The following is a 20,472-nucleotide window of genomic DNA, read 5'->3' as shown; positions in this document are numbered from 1 at the left end:
AGCGGTCTCTGTGCAGGTACACACAGCGGAACTGCGGTCTCTGTGCCGGTACACACAGCGGAACAGCGGTCTCTGTGCCAGTACACACAGCTGAACAGCGGTCTTTGTGCCGGTACACAGTGTTAACCCTGATAATTTTAGAAGAGCTGAGAACTATTCCTTTTGTACAGTTGAACTTTGACCATAAATTATCGGGCTGAATGAGAAATCCTATTATTCCCCATGATTGGAGCTGGGTAAACAGTGACATTTATTTTGCCTTCTAAAAGGTAAAATAGACTTTTTGTATTAGTGTTGTGTGCTAAGCATTAAAGTATCAAACAACCTTTGGACTATGAGCTATTTATTTCACATTAAATTGTTCAATTGCATGTATTACACATTTTACAAGCCAACTTTTAAAAAGTCAATAAATAAAAATATTAAAATATAACAAACAAAAGGTGAATACTATTTCACAATACAGCTTAATAAAATAAAATGCCTCAAAGAATAATTACAGTCATATGTGCACATTGTACAGGATGAGTCAAAAGTCACAGGACAAGTTTTATTTTATGTTTTTTTTTATTTTATTATCAACTTTTATCTCTGGGGTAATCTCAAACAAATTGTGTATGCTGAGAAAATCTGCAACAAACACCACCTTCAGCACTGCATCATGGAGGCTTGATACAGCATAAAAAATAAAATAAAATGGTGTCCTGTGTCTTTTGATTCAACCTGTATATAAAGCTACCCTTTGGCTTTCTTCTTCAAATAATGACACCTGAAGTAGCAAGAGACATCTCTCCTTGGTATCGGTGAAAGCCTTCATGTTTGCACAGTATTTCTAGAGTCACCTGCAGTGGTATTGGAAATAAAATTATTAGCAGTTTAACATTATATTTAGCAGTGTAAAATTAGATTGTGTAAATGAGACATACTGTAATTATTGAACTTCCTACCTCTGGCAGCATAACATCTAGAATAAAGTCAACACTTCTGAGGTCTTTTTTGTCCAAGCACAAAGCTGTCTGAATTTTTTCATACAGCTCATCAATCTAAAAAGTAACCAAAAATATATGAAAACGTTCAATTAAATATACAGGAGTGAAAAAGGAAAATGTACTTATGGTGAACTGCAGCAGTCAAGTTATCAAAGACGCACCCGTTCAGTGCTAAATTTGGGCAGTCTAGGCCTAAGTGTGGACCGGAGCTTCATACACTTGTTGGGATGACTCCAAAGGAACATTCGTGCTGACTTCTTTGCACCACTGGACAATTGCCTATGTAACTCCTATTGTAAAAAGTTGCATTATTAGCCAAAGAAATGAAATTAACCTGATATTTATTTACAGGACTACAATATTTGCAAGTCAAGAAAACAGTCAGTGTCAAAAAAACTTAAAGCCCTGTATTGACAATATAGTTTATGGTATGAAACCTTTATTTACATTCAGTTGAAAAACGGAAAGACCCTAACAGCACTACTAAGTGTATCAACAGTTACAGCAGTGCTGTGCCAAATGTTAAACTACACTATTTGGTCAAAAGTTTGTAGACACCTGCATATCCAACGTTTTGTCCAAAAGTATGAACAGGTTTGTCCCCCCTCTATTGCAGTGAGTGTTTCTACTGTTATGGTAAGGCTTTACACTTGACATTAGTGAGAGAATCTGATTGCATTCAGCCATAAGAGCATTAGTAAGGTCAGGTACTGATGTCAGATAATTAATTCCTGGTCACAAATGGCACTCCAACTCATCACAATGGTACTAGATGAATCTCCTTCACATTCCCACTGCTCCACAGCCCACAGGCAGTCATGGGCTGGAGGTTAGGGAACTGACCCTGTGACCGGAAGGTTGCCGGTTCGATCCCCAGTGCTGACAGTCCATGACTGAGGTATTCTTGAGCAAGACACCTAACCCCCAACTGCTCCCCGGGCGCCATGGATAGGGCTGCCCACCACTCTGGGCCAGTGTGCTCACCTAGTGTGTGTATTCACTAGTGTGTATGTGGTGTTTCACTTCACGGATGGGTTAAATGTGGAGGTGGAATGTTGGGTTAAAAAGGTATCACTTAATGCTGGTGGACTTTATACCCCTCTAGCCAAGGCCTGGCAGTGGCATAATGCTCCCAAGCATCCTACTGAACTGGAAATATTTGTCATGGAAACTTTACAAGCTGTATGTGTGCAGTCTAACACCTGGGTGCACCTTAATAAAAAGATTGAGATATAGTGTACCTTCTCACAAATGTTTCTCAAAAGTTAATAACATAATTAAATGGTGAAAAGAATAGATGAAAAAATAGCACATGGTTTAAAAAGGTTCACAAGTTACAAACATAATATTGAAGTCATCTACTTTAAATGTAAAAACTGAATAATGAAATAAATTATTAAGAAATTATGGAGTAAAAATTATAAATGTCTACATCGTAAGTCAACTGACTAAATAGAGATTTGAAAAAAGAAAAGATATTCTTCAAGCATAACTGACAGTTTTGAAAACCTTTAAAAGTCTTAAAGGCATGACATCAGAAAATATAAGAAGAATAATTGGAAGCATTGTAATTACCTGGATTTCCTCATCACTGATCAAGCCTCCCACACCTTTCTGACAAAGAATTGAGAGGAGCCTGTAAGCAAACATAATTAATTCATTAAGTGGATGTTCCTACAGTGAGCATGTTTAATACAGTTTGCCATATGTCCATCATAACTTGGAGCAGTTACTTACTTTGTATGTGGGTAAGGGTAAGGTTTGTCGCATCCACATTTAAAGCTTTTGTTCAGGAGGTCTTCTTGCTGTACACCAGCACAATCTGTGTGTAACCACTTTTCACACACTTCACACTGTACCCAGGTGAATTTAGAAACATCTGGATATAGGGATCTGTACCAGTTCACAACAATTAAATTAGTCAGAACAATGGTTTTACGAACGTTTGAATGAAAATTTTGGTGAGGAATATGTACAATGTACCTCTCTGCTCTATGTCCAGTCATTCTCTGGTACGTGCATGCATAAATTTTGCTAGCCAAGCAATCTATCATGTGTTGCGAGTCTCTATAATAAACAATAATTCAAATATAGTGTTGTCACTCACACAAGTTGACATTTTAATAGAAGATGCTGATTTTATAAATGAATAAATAAATAAACCATCAACTTACTGGCAGAACAGCTTCTGCTGCTAATGCAGCTGCATGATATCTACGCAGGTGAAGTAACTGTTTTTGAAACAGAGTCTCATTTGCAGCTTTGATTCTTCTAACTTCCAGTTCTGCCATCTATGTTCACATAGAATATAACTTGTGTGTGTATATATATATATATATATATATATATATGTGTGTGTGTGTGTGTGTGTGTGTGTGTGTATATGTATTGATAGATACTTACTGTGCAAACAAATACCCCACAGTTATCTGAATCAGACTGCTTCCATTGGGCTGGACTCTTTATTGTCCAAGTGCCCAAATCCCAAATGTTCTGAAATGCATTACTGGGGGAAAAAAAAAAAAAAGAATATATATATATATATATATATATTAAAAACAACATTCTAGATTGTGGATGCAGCAGATGAATCTGTCGGGAAAAGTTGTTGCAACCATTTGTAAAGACATTGGCTAAATATGATTAAACTTAAAGCTTAAATTATTCAAGCTTAAACTATTAGTAACATACTGTGTTGACGACTGGGATCTATGCATCTTTAGTTAATATTAACAAAGCTTATGAACAATCAGTCTACACCTGCATTATAATGCATTAGAATTCAGTCTAGTCATATTTCATTTTATAATACAGTATATAAACAGAAGTAGTTAAACGACTGTACCAAATAATACACAATAAACAAGATCTAGAAAGAATAGAAATATGTAGCTATGTTCTCTTGTTAAGGTAGACATAAAAATATGTACCATAACAATTCCATGTCCTGGGCTTCAATTGTTTTATTTTTCCCCAAAGAATCATACAGTCTGATTTCAGATGTCAGACCATCAAAGACCTAAAAACAATAAAAGTAAAAATTATTTTTGTTATCAGGGCCAAGACTTCTGTTAACAACACATAATACCACTTCTCTTTTTCCAAACAACTATACTCACCCACAAAATAAAGTGGTTTCCAGATTCTGGGGTTTTGTGTCCAACAACACGGGGAATGAGCACTTTTGAGTTTTCCTTTACTTCCTACAATTAAAACAAAGTATGGATTTATTGGAAAATGCAGTACAGAACTTCACAGGGTATGCAGTCAATATTGACACTTTTAGGTAATCAGAGAATACCTTTATGCATTTTAAATGCACATCTTGAATGGCTTTGTTGTTTTGCCAGTCTCTCCACCAGAGTATAAAATTAAATGTTGGAATAAGGATGACCTGGAATAAAATCACATTTAGCATCATTTAAAAAAATTTTGAACTTATTAACTTTAGCAGTAATATTTAAATAAGAACAATTTACATTCTCTGTTCCTTCCACCAACTGAGAAAGTCTTGTGTCTACTACCTGTAAAAAAGAAAGCTCAGTTCATTCTTTGATCTTAAAGTTGTTTTCTGTTGTCATAAAATGTGCTTGTGAGATTAATGCTCACGCTATCTGTCAGCCAAGACATTCTGACTTTTCCAGTTGACCGTTGCTCAGTGCACATTATTTCAGGGGGGCACAAACTTTTCAGATCATGAAGGTTGGCTGTTGAGTTTGCAATCCTTATTGTGGTCAGTTGCTCCTCTTTTTCTTCAGCAAAAAGGACTGCTAATTTTTCCTAAACATTATAAATATTACAACATTTTAACAGACAGTTACATAGTTATACATTCTATTTTGTTTACTTTTTACATTTATTTAACAAAAAGTTAATGTACCTCATTTGATTGGTTAATTGGAAAAAGACCAACTGAAAAATGCTGCCAGCTCTTGCTGTTTTCTTCTTCTAGGGGCAATCCTTTAATTTCCATACCTTCCTTTACCCCTTCTTTCTTGATTGCTGCCAATTATAATTTAAACAATACTTCAGTATTTCTTCACCTTTTTATTGATTCAAAATGTGAAATGCAAATAACAGTTACACAAACCTGTTCCAGAAATACCAAGTCTGCCACTGCTGTCTACTTCTAATGGGTCCAATGCAATTCTCATCATGTCTTCTTTGAATTTCTGATTTACCTTCTGATTATGTAGGTGGAACATGAGTCTCAAGGAAAACATGAAATGCCTGTCCTTCATAATGCAAAGAAAGTACCGACTTGAGGCCAGTTCTCGATTAAGTTGCTCTGCCACCGCTGTGTTTACAGTGGAGCGAAGCTCTGGAACAAGATCTAGACTTCTCAGTCTCTCTTCTGGGCGTTTTTGATTTTTCTGGTGAAATCGATCATAGAGGCTGTAGCATTCATTAGTTCCTGTCACTGGATGGGGTCTTGAATGCACAGCAGTACAGTCCATCTCTTTGATGCCTTTAAACTGACTAACATTAAGCCATGGAAGCGAAATCTGTAATGTTTTCTTTAATGCCTTTTCAATATTCTCTTCTGTAGCTTCACAAAGTTTTCCATCGTATGGCTGAAAAAAACCTTGTTCTGTCCTGTTATTGAGGTGTCTTGCTACACGGCCTGCTACGTCACAAATGTAAACATTTGGGGGGTGTTGAAAGCTCAGGAGGGCATCAGCATGGTCCCTTGCAGACTCTTGCCACCACAAAGGGGAGCAGTAATAAACAATTGAATGTTGACAAGAGACATGTAAAACGCCACCTAAAAAAAAAAGACATGGATCCATACAATACTTACTAAAACATTTTGTGTATAATGCCATATTTATTGATTTTATATTACACTTACCCCCAGCTTTCTGCAATTTCACAAACATTTTTGGATAAATGTCTTTGTAGAGTAGGAGTTCTTGTAGCCGGTTCAGGATGTCCTCTCTTGTTCCCTCTGTTGAAACACCCAGTGCTTCGCAAGCTGAGACAAGTTCTGCTTTCTGTACCTATGGAAAGATGAAGCACACATTTCTTAATCATATACTTTTCATTATCATAATCTAGATATTTAAATGAATATTGTTTAATACTCAACCATATAATACTCAATGTATACTCAACCTTTTTTTTTTTCAATCAAATCTAGAATGTAATCTTCATTAATCTCTGTGTTGGCCACCTTGCCTTTTTTACCCATATTACTTTTCTGCCATAGTCCCTTCAGTATTTCTGTTTTGGGAACTATATCTCCAGCTCTAGTATTCTCTCCAATCCAAGGTGCCAACTCAGAATATGTCAATATGCTTGAAAAGGGATTGTGTGTTCTTCCACCTAAAGCATATAAAGAAAACAACAATAAATAATAGACAGTAAAATATAATGCTCTAACATTAGCATTTCAAGATTTCACATATTCCCTGACCAGACACTCCTGATTTTTCTCATCAACTGATTTTAAAGCCGATAAGGAGCTGAATTGGTGTGCTGAGTCAAGAAATACTTGACAGTGGGGTCACCACCAGCAGAATAAAAAAAAAACACTGCCACATTGCAAATATTATACTGCATTATATTTTAATTACCAGTGCAAAATCCAGAAGCAATCATCTCATTTTCCAAGTTCTGCCACTTTGCTTTCATTTTTACACAAAGGTCTTCAGCTCTCACTGTGTCAGGATCAGGTTTCTTCAATGCTAAAACATGGAGTAAGCACATATATCAATGATTCCAAACAAGGCTCCATGCTCAGAACATTTTAGTTCTCCCTGCTCCTAACACACCTCATCTGACTGCGGAATAAATTACCAAGACTTAGTTGAAGTGGATGTGTTAGAGCAGGGAAAACACTAAAATGTTCAGGGCAGAGGGGCCTCCAGGTCCAAGGTTTATGAGCCACAGACATAGAAGAAAAACACACACACACTTTTCTTAATTTCTTATTCTCTAGGATGTATTTTGGTTATTCCATCTGAATTTGCGTTACCGAATCATAAGACAAATTATTCAGTAACTGCATGAAATAAATGCAATTCATTTATTTATTTATTTTGTAAAACCTTTCCTCAAATAAACAGAAAATGTGTTTTATGATCACACATGTTGCTATATGCTTACAATTTGCTGCTGAAAGCCAAAAATCTTAGACTCCCTTTGTATTACTTTATAAAAATAATTTTTGCAGTTTATCACTGAAGAGACTGTTTATAGCCCAGATTTGTAAGATTTTTTCAGTAGAAAAAAACTGAATCCAGCTTCTTTTATTATAAGGGTTTAAAATTACATTGTCTATTAGACTGGAAAGAAGTGTTACAGCCTCATACAACACCCAACTTCTGAATGTAGCTTATGAAATATTTGAATATGAAATACCATTTAATCATTGCTCTATAAAGAATCATCCAAAAGTGTTTTTATCAGCTGTCATCAGTCAAAGAAGCATTTTCAGTGCTAAACAGAACTCCTTTTGCTTAGAGTGTATATATACCTGGAATGTCAAATGCAACCTTCCAGTTTGCATCAGCAACAAGTATCGAAGGGTGGTGTCCACAGCGATAACAAAAGAACCCATAACTGTAATCCCTCAATGCAGAGAAATGGAAAAAGGCTTTTCTTATTGTATCATGGGGGACTTTGCAGCCACTTAAATCTTCCATGATTGAAAGAGTCCGACCAATTGCTGTGTGGTTCTGTAAATTAAAAGTAAAACTTTCACAATTAGGTCAGTCTAATCACTTTAAAGGACAAACTAACTAGATGCAAAATACAGTCTATTATCTAGTTTCATTAAACTCCTACTAAACTGTTGTTTTGCAGACTGGACAGTCCTTGATGTAGACATGAACTCCTAAAAGGTTACATTTCTTTGTTAGTTTTCATATAATACTAGCAGCACTGCAAATTCTAGCAACTAAAGATAATTAAATCTAATAATACAAACCTTTAGTAACAGAACAAAGTCCATATACAACTGCTTCTTTGGTAAAGAGTTTTGGAGGTGAGAGCTCAGGTGGTGTAGGTCCAGGGCAGTAAGGACAGATGGATTCTAGTGTTTCAAACTTCTTGGGCACCTCCCTAACCACACAGAAATTGTCAGAAAGTTCTTCAGGAATCCGTTTATGCTTCATCAAGTAACTTATCATCTTTATAATGTCTGCTGAGTCTAGATGCCCTTTAGTTTCTTTTGAAGTTGTCTCAGGGTTTTCATCCACTTCCATGTCACTGTCTGTGTCATCAAAGTGCATAAGTAAGTCTTGCCGTTCTTGAAAAATCCACCACATGCATAGGTAACGATGAACACATCGGGTGGCATTACTTCTGCCTTTGCACCGGCAACTCCATTGCCCAGTTTCAGTGTCAAAAGTGACCCGGGTTCTACCAAATTTGCACCAATTGTCACTTTCTCCGGTGTACACAGAAAAGTGCACATATCTTTTCGAAAATCCAAAGTCACCATAAAATACAGGATAGACACAGCAAGATTTTTCTTTGCAGGCATGATTTTTCAGTTTGATGCATTCATTGACCCTGGATAAAGACATCAAGCCTTTATCCATCATGTTTTGAAGATAATCTTCCTTAAGCACAGCTGGAGGAATATGAACTGATGCTGTCTGTACTCTGCTGAGGTGAAGGCATTCTCTCCCTGGTCTTCCACTTCTTTCTGCTATATCCATGTATTGCTTACAATTATCAACTTCACATGCAATTACTTGATTTTTTATGGATTTCATGACATGGATGGGAACATGAATTCCAGTTTTATCCTTGGCAGTGAAGAAAATCCCCCTCTTCTCATCAATGCAAAATATGGGTTCTGTCACACTTGCATGGATTACATTTTGGTGCCTTCTGAAATTGTATTCACTTGAAAATGTGATGTGGCATGTGTGACATTTCACTTCACTATCAGGTTCTTTTTTTATAGCCTCTTCTTGTAGTTTTGATGTTTGCTCCGATGACTCTAATAAAGAATGAATCACACATTATGGATTAATTAAAGGTATTTATGTCACATAGCTTTGAAAGTCACACTTAATTGTAAATGTTGCATAAGAAATAGAGAACATATTACCACTCAAGGAATTATATAGACTTTCTGGAGCATTATATAGGCTTTTCTTTTGCTTGGTTACAGATATTTTTTTTTGTGGAAATCTATAATGTTGCTAGGTAGGCCCTAGGTCAGATTATTGTTTTTTTTTCTTTGTATATTGTTATATGCAGAGCAGAACACTTACCTGTTTTTTCTACCTTTTTGGTGAAACAGCCTGCAATGTATATAAAAGGTTTAAATTAGTTGTGTCTAATGTAACAGTTAATTATTATTAAACATTGAATTATTTTTGCCAGCAATAAGTAACATGTTTTTAAAAGGAATTAGTAATGATTCTTATACGTACCATGAGAATTTAAATGAACTTCAAAGTTTGAACGTTTAAGAATAATTTTCCCACACTGGGGGCAATGCCAGTGACTTCTTATTGAATCCTTAACCTCTGCACACATGCATGGTATTGTGAATCTTTCTGAAAAGAAATTATATTTTAGTAGTTATAGTCTATTAGACTATCATATGAGAGGTCTAATAGGCCAATATTGAAACTTCTCTTATCCTATTCTCTTACACATATTATCTAGTCTCTTACACATACAAGCCAAACTCTTAAGAAACCTCCTACACACATAAAATGCTCTTAACAAACTCACGCTTTATTGAGTGTGAGAGAGCTTGGTAGTTTGTGTGACAGTGCATGATTAGCATGCCAGAGAATATAGAGCTTGTGAGACTTTGACAATGTGTGTGAGACAGTTTTATAATCATGGTTTCTGATTGACTTACACAGAAAATTTGCAGACAACTTCAAGACCACAGTAGGACTATTCATCCACCATGAAGCAGTCTAAAGAAGCAAGGGAATGACTAATATTAGTGTAACTGAAGAATTGGTGATCTTTCTTCTTCAGACTGCAGCATGATGTTAAAATGAAAGAAGTTGACCTTTTTGTGGTCAAAAACGTGGCTGCAACTTCTCTTAAGCTTTTCTAAGCTCTTTTACACTCTTTTATACACTAAACACACTATAGCTGTCATAATCCCAATAACAGAATTAAATATCACTGTCAGAGATTTTGGCAGTGTGTGTACTAGTTTTGGTGATGTGTGTGAAAGTGTGTTAATGAGTGTAAGAGGTTTTATAGTGTATGTGACAGCTAATTGTGTTTGAATGTTAGTTTAAAGGGCCTCACATATTCTTTTGGAATTTACCTGCTTAGTCAATTGTAATGTAACCTCTGATTTTTTTTATTTTAATAACACTTTAGTTTGAGTGGTTCTTTGTAGATGATTAATAAACTCTTAAAAGTGTAACAGCAACATATTCACAGAAGCTGTATCCTAATCCTAACCTGAAGTTCACCCCAAAACCTAAAAACTCTTTCCCTGGCCCTAATCATAAAATAAACCAAAAGCTAATCCAGTTAAGATTCAGTTACAGAATGGTGTCAGCTGTGTGTCTGTAACTGCTTGTTTAGGATGTTGAGATGGTGCGTAATAGATCTGTTACATGTTCAGTGAGTTTTCAGGTTAACATCTACAAATATAAACTTTGTCACTTAAAGTGAGAAACAACTGAATTTGACAGATTAAAAAAAACCTTATGTAGTTAATTAAAATGTCAATAATCTACTCAAAGTATTCAGATGATTCACTTGTGCTACATCATTGATATCGTGTTGATGTTACGGAGAGTCCGTTTAATATTTAATCTGAAAAGCACCGCTCAAAATAAAGTTACCTTACTTGTATTAACACATAACCCAATCAAATTTACACAAACGTAAACATGAAACGTAAAACGGCTAACGTTTGGATATCCTCTCTAATGTAACTCTCATAGCAAACAATATAAAGGTAAATATTACAAAAAACGTGATTCAATGCTTACCTTCATTTTTATCTGCATAATATATGGCAAATCTCAAATGTTTAGACCAAAGATGTCTTTCCGAGCAGATTGTCGTCTTCTTGCAGTAGGGGCATTGTGAAGTGTTTGCTTTTTTTTTCAGTTCTGTTACTGATGCAAATTCGGTACTTTTTCCTGTTTCCCCAATAATCAATGTCAGTATAGTCTAATTATACAAACATTACATATACATAAAAATATAGTCTAACAGGCTAAAAAGATTAGTTACGCTGGACTACGCCTTACCTGACATGATCACAAAACTGACACAGCCTGTACAATCATGTGACTCAACTCAGTTTAAACTTCGGTGTAAACCTTTTTATGTTTCATTAAACACTTATTATATATATACATTTACATTCGACATACAGTACGCTAGCGCCTGGTTCATGCTTTACAATGAGAAAAATCACGTGGTGTTTGTTGGGCTTGCAGAGCATCATGACTGTGACGTCAAGGATAGTTTATTAAAGGCAAGTTATAGCTGTAAAGCAAACATTATCTTTACCAGCAAACAGCGTTCAGCAGAATCATGCACGGTTTCCCAGAGAGGGATTAAGAGTAGGTTTGGACTGTAATTCCCTTTAAATGGAAAACAGGAGTCTAGAACTAGACTCAATCCCTGTACAGGGAAACTGACCACAACTGTAAGAAAAGCATGCTGTGAGATGAAAAAAGGCTTTTTAATAGATTGTGTGGGCAGAACTGTTATATAAATGCATTTAATATACTTTTCATGTGTTAAAACCTTTTAAACTAGCTTAAATTTCCATTTATATTTAGGGGAAAACAGAGATAAATACCCACTTCACTTTCTGTAACTGCATTTAAACCAATATTTCACATAGTAAAATGTAAAAATACTACAGTCTAAAATATAATTGGTACAACGTGACATGGCTTGTGAATTGATGTGTTTCAACATAAATCTACTGGGGCAGCTGCAGTTCCGCTGTGTGTACCGGCACAGAGACCGCTGTTCCGCTGTGTGTACCGGCACAGTAGCACTGTCCCGCTGAGTGTACCGGCACAGTTGCCGCTGTCCCGTACTTCCGGCATTGCTGTGACGGAACAAAGTGGGACAGCACAGCAACATCTCGGCTACAACTCCTACTGGTGCTTTTGCCACTCTCCCTCTGTATGCAGGAAAAGAGAGAATAAATTCCCAGTTGTATGGCAGAGTGTGTCCAGTCTTCCTCTTTTCCGCCGGTAACATAACGCAGAGGGGTTTGGAGTGTAGAGGGTGCAGTTGAGCCGCACGTGACCGCATCCACCGGTTACACTGACACTGCTCGATTGGTTATAGGTGTATAATCGCTTTTATTACAGTTAAAATGATTTACTTTAAGCTGTTTTACAAATAATAACAAAAGAATGAAATTAGGAAAAATAAATAAATTGGATAAATAAAGTGACATTTTGTCTAATACTCCTTACTGCCAAAACACCAGTGGCCCACCCTGAAAATTCTGAGAAAAAAAGCAAGTGAGCCATCAGCTATGCCATCAGTGGGCCAATGGTGGCTTAGGCCCACCATCATCCTGCTGTCTGGGTGTGTATTGTGCTCAGTCACCCCACACAGAACTAAACTGTTTCTTTGCCAGGCCGAACTACTGCCAATCCTGTGCATTCTAATGCTTTTGCTTCATCTGCCATGATCTGGGGCCCTGCTCACCCGCCCTCTGGTCCGGCTTGACCACTGTTGAGCTTCCTACTGTCCAGTGCTGTGCAGAAGTCGTCACCTGCATGCCTACACAGAATCGGCCTATTTAATTATAGACACTTTCATCTGCATACACCATACAGTAGTCATTCATATTCATGGAGTTAACTCTCATTTACACAGTGATGCACTACTAACAGTCATTGATTTTCACTGGTAACAATGACTGATTTTCATAGATCTATATCTAATAAATTTATGTATTGTTATTGTGCTGTGAATTGAGCTGCTTCCTTGCTGACTGAATGCAAGTTATCCACCCATATGGAAATGTAATATGACACGTCCCTATATCAAGAGTGTTTTTCAATATGTTACCTATAAGGTGATGTATATATCGAGAGGATGTACATGTGTGTTAATAATATAAGTTTGTAACATATGAAATTCCCATAATAAAATGTGTACATGTCCATAAATGAAAAGCATTTATAGGATTTTTTTATATGGTACTATGTGTTGCATCCATATATGTTAGCCATGTATATTTAATTTATATATGCATATATGGAAATCTAAGTTTATAATATTAAATTTCCATTAAAACATGAGTATATGTACATAAATAAAAAAAAAACATACAGGATTCATTTTTATAAGGTACATGTTGCATTCATATACTAGCCATATATGTATTTAATTTATGCAAGTTTATTAAAACATCCAAAAAATTGTTTATGCTAACATATATTTTTCGTATTAATTTCAAACATGCATCTGTAGGTTTTATATTTAGATATGTGATTTACTCATATCGCTTGATGGTCTTTGGGAGGGATATACATGTACATATACACAATACAAGCATATATTGCATACAAAGCTTACACTGCCTTACAGCCAATTCTGGGACATATTTTAACAGATGGATTTTGAAAGATGGATTGGAGATTGAGTGAGTGTGTGTGTGTGTATATATATATATATATATATAAAATATATACACACACTGCTCAAAAAAATAAAGGGAACACTCAAATAACAAGACCTGAATGAATTAAATATTCCCATTGAATACTTTGTTCTGTACAAAGTTGAATGTGCTGACAACAAAATCACACAAAAATCAATGGAAATCAAATTTATTAACCAATGGAGGCCTGGATTTGGAGTCACACACAAAATTAAAGTGGAAAAACACACTGTAGGCTGATCCAACTTTGATGTGATGTCCTTAAAACAAGTCAAAATGAGGCTCAGTATTGTGTGTGGCCTCCACGTGCCTGTATGACCTCCCTACAACATCTGGGCATGCTCCTGATGAGGTGGCGGATGGTCTCCTGAGGGATCTCCTCCCAGACCTGGACTAAAGCATCCGCCAACTCCTGGACAGTCTGTGGTGCAACGTGATGTTGGTGGATGGAGCGAGACATGATGTCCCAGATGTGCTTAATCAGATTCAGGTCTGGGGAACGGGTGGTCCAGTCCATAGCTTCAATGCCTTCATCTTGCAGGAACTGCTGACACACTCCAGCCACATGAGGTCTAGCATTGTCCTGCATTAGGAGGAACCCAGGGCCAACCGCACCAGCATATGGTCTCAAAAGGGGTCTGAGGATCTCATCTCGGTACCTAATGGCAGTCAGGCTACCTCTGGCGAGCACATGGAGGGCTGTGCAGCCCTCCAAAGAAATGCCACCCCACACCATTACTGACCCACTGCCAAACCGGTCATGCTGAAGGATGTTGCAGGCAGCAGATCGCTCTCCACGGCGTCTCCAGACTCTGTCACATCTGTCACATGTGCTCAGTGTGAACCTGCTTTCATCTGTGAAGAGCACAGGGCGCCAGTGGCGAATTTGCCAATCCTGGTGTTCTCTGGCAAATGCCAAGCGTCCTGCACGGTGTTGGGCTGTGAGCACAACCCCCATCTGTGGACGTCGGGCCCTCATACCATCCTCATGGAGTCGGTTTCTAACCGTTTGTGCAGACACCTGCACATTTGTGGCCTGCTGGAGGTCATTTTGCAGGGCTCTGGCAGTGCTCCTCCTGTTCCTCCTGCACAAAGGTGGAGGTAGCGGTCCTGTTGCTGGGTTGTTGCCCTCCTACGGCCTCCTCCACATCTCCTGGTGTACTGGCCTGTCTCCTGGTAGCGCCTCCAGCCTCTGGACAGTACACTGACAGACACAGCAAACCTTCTTGCCACAGCTCACATTGATGTGCCATCCTGGATGAGCTGCACTACCTGAGCCACTTGTGTGGGTTGTAGAGTGGTAGCATGAGACGGACGAGTGTGAAAGCACCACCAACATTCAAAAGTGACCAAAACATCAGCCAGAAAGCATCGGTACTGAGAAGTGGTCTGAGCTCCCCACCTGCAGAACCACTCCTTTATTGAGTGTGTCTTGGTAATTGCCAATAATTTCCACCTGTTGTCTATTCCATTTGCACAACAGCTGTGAAATTGATTGTGGACAGTTTGATTTCACAGAGGTTTGATTTACTTGGAGTTACATTGTGTTGTTTAAGTGTTCCCTTTATTTTTTTTAGCTGTGTGTGTGTGTGTGTGTGTGTATGTGTGTGTGTGTATATATATGTATATATATATATGTGTGTGTGTGTGTATATATATATATATATATATATATATATATATAATATAAAAACCCAGTGGTGGCATATGTGTGTATGTACAGGGTGGGCCATTTATATGGATACACCCAAATAAAATGGGAATGGTTGGTGATATTAACTTGCTGTTTGTGGCACATTAGTATATGGGAGGGGGAAAACTTTTCAAGATTGGTGGGGGCCATTTTGAAGTCGGCCATTTTGGATCCAACTTTAGTTTTTTGGGAAGAGGGTCGTGTGACACATCAAACTTACTGAGGATTTCACAAGAAAAACAATGGTGTGCTTGGTTTTAACATAACTCTATTCTTTCATGAGTTATGCTAGCTCGGGAGACCTTGGGGGCCATTCAACTGGCCCACGACGACCAATCCATCTTCCAGGAAACTGTTCATCTAAGAATGCTTGGACCTGACACCTATAATGTGGTGGTGCACCATCTTGCTGGAAAAACAGCACCTGAAACTACAGAAACTGGAAGCCTGTGCTAGCATTTCTTCTGCGGTGTTGCTATCAGTGTGTGAAGAGTGGGAGAAGAGGTTTGCATTGACAATCCAACACAATGGGCAGCACTTTGAACACATTTTATAAGTGAACAGAAACTTGCAAACAACTCATGAAAGAATATATAAAGTTACATTAAAACCAAGCACACCATTGTTTTTCTTGTGAAATTATCAATAAGTTTGTCACATGACCCACTTCCCATTGAAAAAACTAAAGTTGGATCCAAAATGGCCAACTTCAAAGAATGAAATCATGTCCTGAACACAGAGCAGCATAAACCATTTTAACAGCGCTGTTATGTTTTTAAGAGCTTTTAAACTTTAAAACAACCCCATATGTATGTCCATGACGTCAGTGAGCGCGAACAGCCAATAAGCTGCTCCACTCGCCCGTCAATCATCACGCTCTAGCAGTTAAGCCCGCCTCCTGCAGCCCGACGCCAGTTTACTGTAGAAAAAAGGAAACATGGGTGAGATTTCTTTGCTGTTTTAGTGAAATACATTCTTCTGTTCTCTAACATTAAAGAAACGTTCTGGGCGAGAGATTAGAAACTATTTTAACTTGAGCTATTTTTAACCTCCAACTCCATTCACTCACATTCATTGAGGACTCACTCGCGGGCGCCCTCTGCTGTTTGGCAGTCCAGTGTTTGATATAACGGGAGGAATAGGGAGCGGTCAGGCCAGAAAGCGATGTAATACCAAAAATCTAAAAATGTACAAAAACATGTTGATGTGAAAACGTCTAGTCCAGCTTCCTTCTTGCTCTTGAGAACCTGAACAAAGAATCATGGACATTATGAACATCACCTGTTATATAGTCCACATAGACTTTACATTCATGCAGAAACAACTGGCTGCAGAAAGTGTGAGCGTGTGTGAAGAGAACAGAGAGCTCAGAAATCAGAATATGACGGAATGAATGTTATTCTGTTTAATAGTCGCACGGTTTCAACCACAGACTGTATGGAAGAGCGGACTGGATTACATTACAATCCCACTTATTGGGATGGCCATTTTTATAAGTATAATTAGGGATGAGGAAAACTAAGCACTTCCCTGGTGACGGGTGAACAACAAAGGAACACAGCTGCTTCTCAAACGTTGGACTACTTCAAGATTTATCTATTAATGAGATTATGAGGGTGAAAAGCCCAGGTCTCTGGTCAACTCAACACTCGTTCACCTGAGTTTACTCACAGGTGTCTGAGGTCGCACCTTCTTATTCCTTTTGTGTGTTCTTTTCATGTGACCCCGCCAAGAGAGGACAGACATGCCCCGTGTAGTCCTCATTCACCCTGTGATGATGCATCAATGAACTGATGTCACTGCGCCCCTCAAATGCAAAATGCAGACCACCATATATGAACGATCATGCTGTCAGTGAAAATGCAGGAAAGCAGAAGGTAAATGAACCTCAACATTAAAAACAAATCCTATTTATCTTTGATATTGCTGTGAGATCTGTGCTCCATACTCACTCTTTACATTTAAAATCAGACAGAAAATCTAACCCCAAGAGATCCTTCACAACCATTACCAGTATTCTTAACTCTCACTTCACTGTCCAGAAGCTACATTAGAGAGAAAGTTCCTGTGAAAATGATTTTAAAGTAATGAAACTCATTAATCTTTAATAACATAGGACTCAGTCTTAATGACAACAGGGTGATAATTCTCATTACTTTAGATCAGGGGCGTCCATACTTTTGTGGCTTGAGATTTACTTTCTCCAGGGGACTGGTCAATCAATGAATAACACTGTAAAAATCAGTCCTCCTCCTGCTCTACATGGCGAGTGGTCTCACTCTTCTGAAAGAGTCAGTGTGTGTTAGAAAAGGAAAAGGCCAAAATGATGTTACGCAAACTGGCTACCGACTAGAGAGGCAAATTCCCAGCAGTGCTTTAGGCGGTGGTGCATTAGCTACAGTAACAATCAGTAAATCAAAGAGACTTTGGCCACATTTCATGTCCATCAGTCACACTGATGTGCCAGAAGCAGTAAGAAAGTGCTCTATCAGGTGCTCTTGTGTAAATATTTAAAACCAGTAATAAAAATAACCCTTTAACACTAACATTAACACTATCATGAGGGGAAAGGATTCTTTACTCTTAGTTCAACTGTAGAAATGTTCATACTTGTTCAAACATTTGGAGCTGTGCCTCATATTTTAAGCATCTTTTTAAGCCCTGCAGCATTTGTGACATGGTTTCCCCCTGAAAATGGAGAATGACCCATAAAAACGGGAAAATCATGAGATCAGCACATTTTCCACAACATGCACATCATTTACAGCCACCAGCTGCTGATGATATGATAACAGATGGATTTCCATTATATATAACTTATATTTCTTACATATGGACTTTGACGTGACTTATATGCCAATTTATTTTAACTGGCCATTTTCAAATATCGGACATATATATGTTAACATATATGTATATATTATGTCTAAGACACAATATATGATAGAAAACATTGATACATGGAAAACGTGTGTTACTCCCACATGCTTCATGATATATACAAAAGGTTTATATTCACCGCTGTCGGAAGAAAACCATGTATCTCCAAAATGGTGACTTTAAAGGAGAAGGAAAAAACCTACTTTACTCTCAATGGAAGTCAATGGAACCAGACGTCTTTCCAGGTCATTCTGGCTGTTCATCATGAACTAACGCTAATACTGAAAGGGTCCGACTTAATGCTAAGTATACGAACACAGCTCTCACTCTGGGAGTACAGAGATCGAATAGCCCGGAGTAGTAACCCCGGTACCCCACAAGTTATCTCGGGGAACCCGGTCGTAAGCCTTCTCCAAATCTGTAAAAAACATGTAGACTGGATTGGCAAACTCCCATGCTCCTTCAACAATCCGGGAGAGGGTGAAAAACTGGTCCATTGTTCCACGGCCGGGACGGAATCCGCAATGTTCCAATGAGTCTCCTTTCCAGCCCCTTTTTTAAAAATGTAGACCACCACCCCGGTCTGCCAGTCCAAGGGTACTGTTGCTGAGGTCCATGCAATATTGCAGAGGCGTGTCAGCCACGACCACTCCTGAGTTGCCGGACAGTTGTCCAGAACCTCCTTGAAGCCGAAAGTCTTTGTCCAACTCCTCCCACACCCTGGATTTTGCTTCTGCCACCATTGCGGCTGTCGCCTTTTCCGCCTGTCAGTACCTCTCTGCTGAGTTGGGAGTCCTTCGGGCTATCCAGTGCCTAAAGGCCTCTTTCTTAAGCTTGACAGCCTCCCTCACCACTGGTGTCCACCAGGGGTTTCTTGGGTTACTGCCCCGGCCTGGCAAGTTTTGAACAGGGTCCATTCAGAGTCCGTGTGCCCTACCTCCCCCGGGACATGAGAAAAGCTCTCCTGGAGGTGGGAGTTGAAATCATTCCAAACAGGGGCCTCCGACAGTCGTTCCCACCCTCACTATTTTCCTGGGCCTACTGGGTCTGACCATTAGTTTTCCTTGCCATCTGATCCAACTCACCACCAGATGGTGATCAGTTGACAGCTCACCACCTCTCTTTACCCGAGTGTTCAGAACATATGGTCCCAAGTCAGATGAAACGACAACAAAGTCGATTGACCTCTGACCCAAGGAGCTCTGGTACCATGTACATTTATGAACATCCTTGAGATCAAACTTGGTGTTTGTATATATTATAGATTTTCCATAACAAACATTTTATATATGTGTATGAAGGTATGTACTTATATGTATATGCATATGTATGTGAATACGTGTGTGTGTGTGTGTGTGTGTGTGTGTGTGTGTGTGTGTGTGTGTGTGTGTATGTGTGTATATACATACATACATACATACATACATATTGTAAGCCATAATAATAATAATAATAATAATAATAATAATAATAATAATAATAATAATAATAATAATAATATTATGATCATTATTAAGTAATAAAAAATTAAATAAATGAAAATATTGTTCCTGCCAAACTAAATAAAATAATATTTTGAAGCAAACAAATAATAATAATTCTGATTGAACTGGGACGTATTTAACCTTCAGGAATACATGTATGATCTCTATATTATGCATATATGTCCATTATTTGATGTTGATATGTATGTACACAAATCTGTGAGCCTCCATTTCTGGCTTTGAAACTACAACTGTTCCAATCCATGTTTTTTTTTTCCATTAATTCTTTACGGTGAAAAATGAGTGTTTTAGCTTTCTAACATTCGTTGGCTGCAGGTTTTTCTTCTGTGAACCCCAGTGAAATTTCATGTTTTCCTGTGAATGCCCTTATCTGACCTCTCTGTTTTACTTTTGGTGATTTCAAAGCAGTTCTAACTAGTATTATTATTAGTTTTTCTTAACTGCTAAGACACATTTGCTTAAATGGTGCACCATTTTCCCAAAACTACATGCATAAAACCAAAAAATCACACCAGACTGGGTAAAGTCCCAGATCAGTACTTAAAAAGATTACATTCTTAATATACAGTATTGGTGTACCAAATGTCCCCACCATAGGATAAAATCCACTTTATTGACAGTGCTTTTACACCCATCAGTTTTTGTGTTTGGACTACCTGAGTTAACTGTATTGAGTGCTTATGGTTTCTAAATGAACACAGTGTGTACGTTTTTATTATGGCAGCATGTTTGTGTGTAGAATTTCCCAAAAGTAGGTTTAAAAACGCTGCATGTTTGAAAACCTGTGAATAGTGTTTAGAGTCTTGGAAA

At 37.9% G+C, this 20,472-nt stretch overlaps 1 long non-coding RNA gene across 1 annotated transcript; it reads right to left on the bottom strand.

Moving 5' to 3' along the window:
• Window positions 1–16,079: 16,079 nt before the first annotated feature.
• Window positions 16,080–17,073, bottom strand: LOC119263688. Its single transcript, XR_005130458.1, has 3 exons — window positions 16,967–17,073; window positions 16,347–16,524; window positions 16,080–16,196 (listed from the first exon to the last, which is right to left on the bottom strand). It is a non-coding gene; the product is annotated as an uncharacterized LOC119263688 (long non-coding RNA).
• Window positions 17,074–20,472: the final 3,399 nt, after the last annotated feature.

The sequence above is a fragment of the Pygocentrus nattereri genome, chromosome 7 (genome assembly GCF_015220715.1).
Source record: "Pygocentrus nattereri isolate fPygNat1 chromosome 7, fPygNat1.pri, whole genome shotgun sequence".
NCBI classification, from domain to species: Eukaryota; Metazoa; Chordata; class Actinopteri; order Characiformes; family Serrasalmidae; genus Pygocentrus; species Pygocentrus nattereri.
Note: the sequence above shows the minus strand (reverse complement) of the source record. Positions and strands in the feature narration are given on the sequence as shown.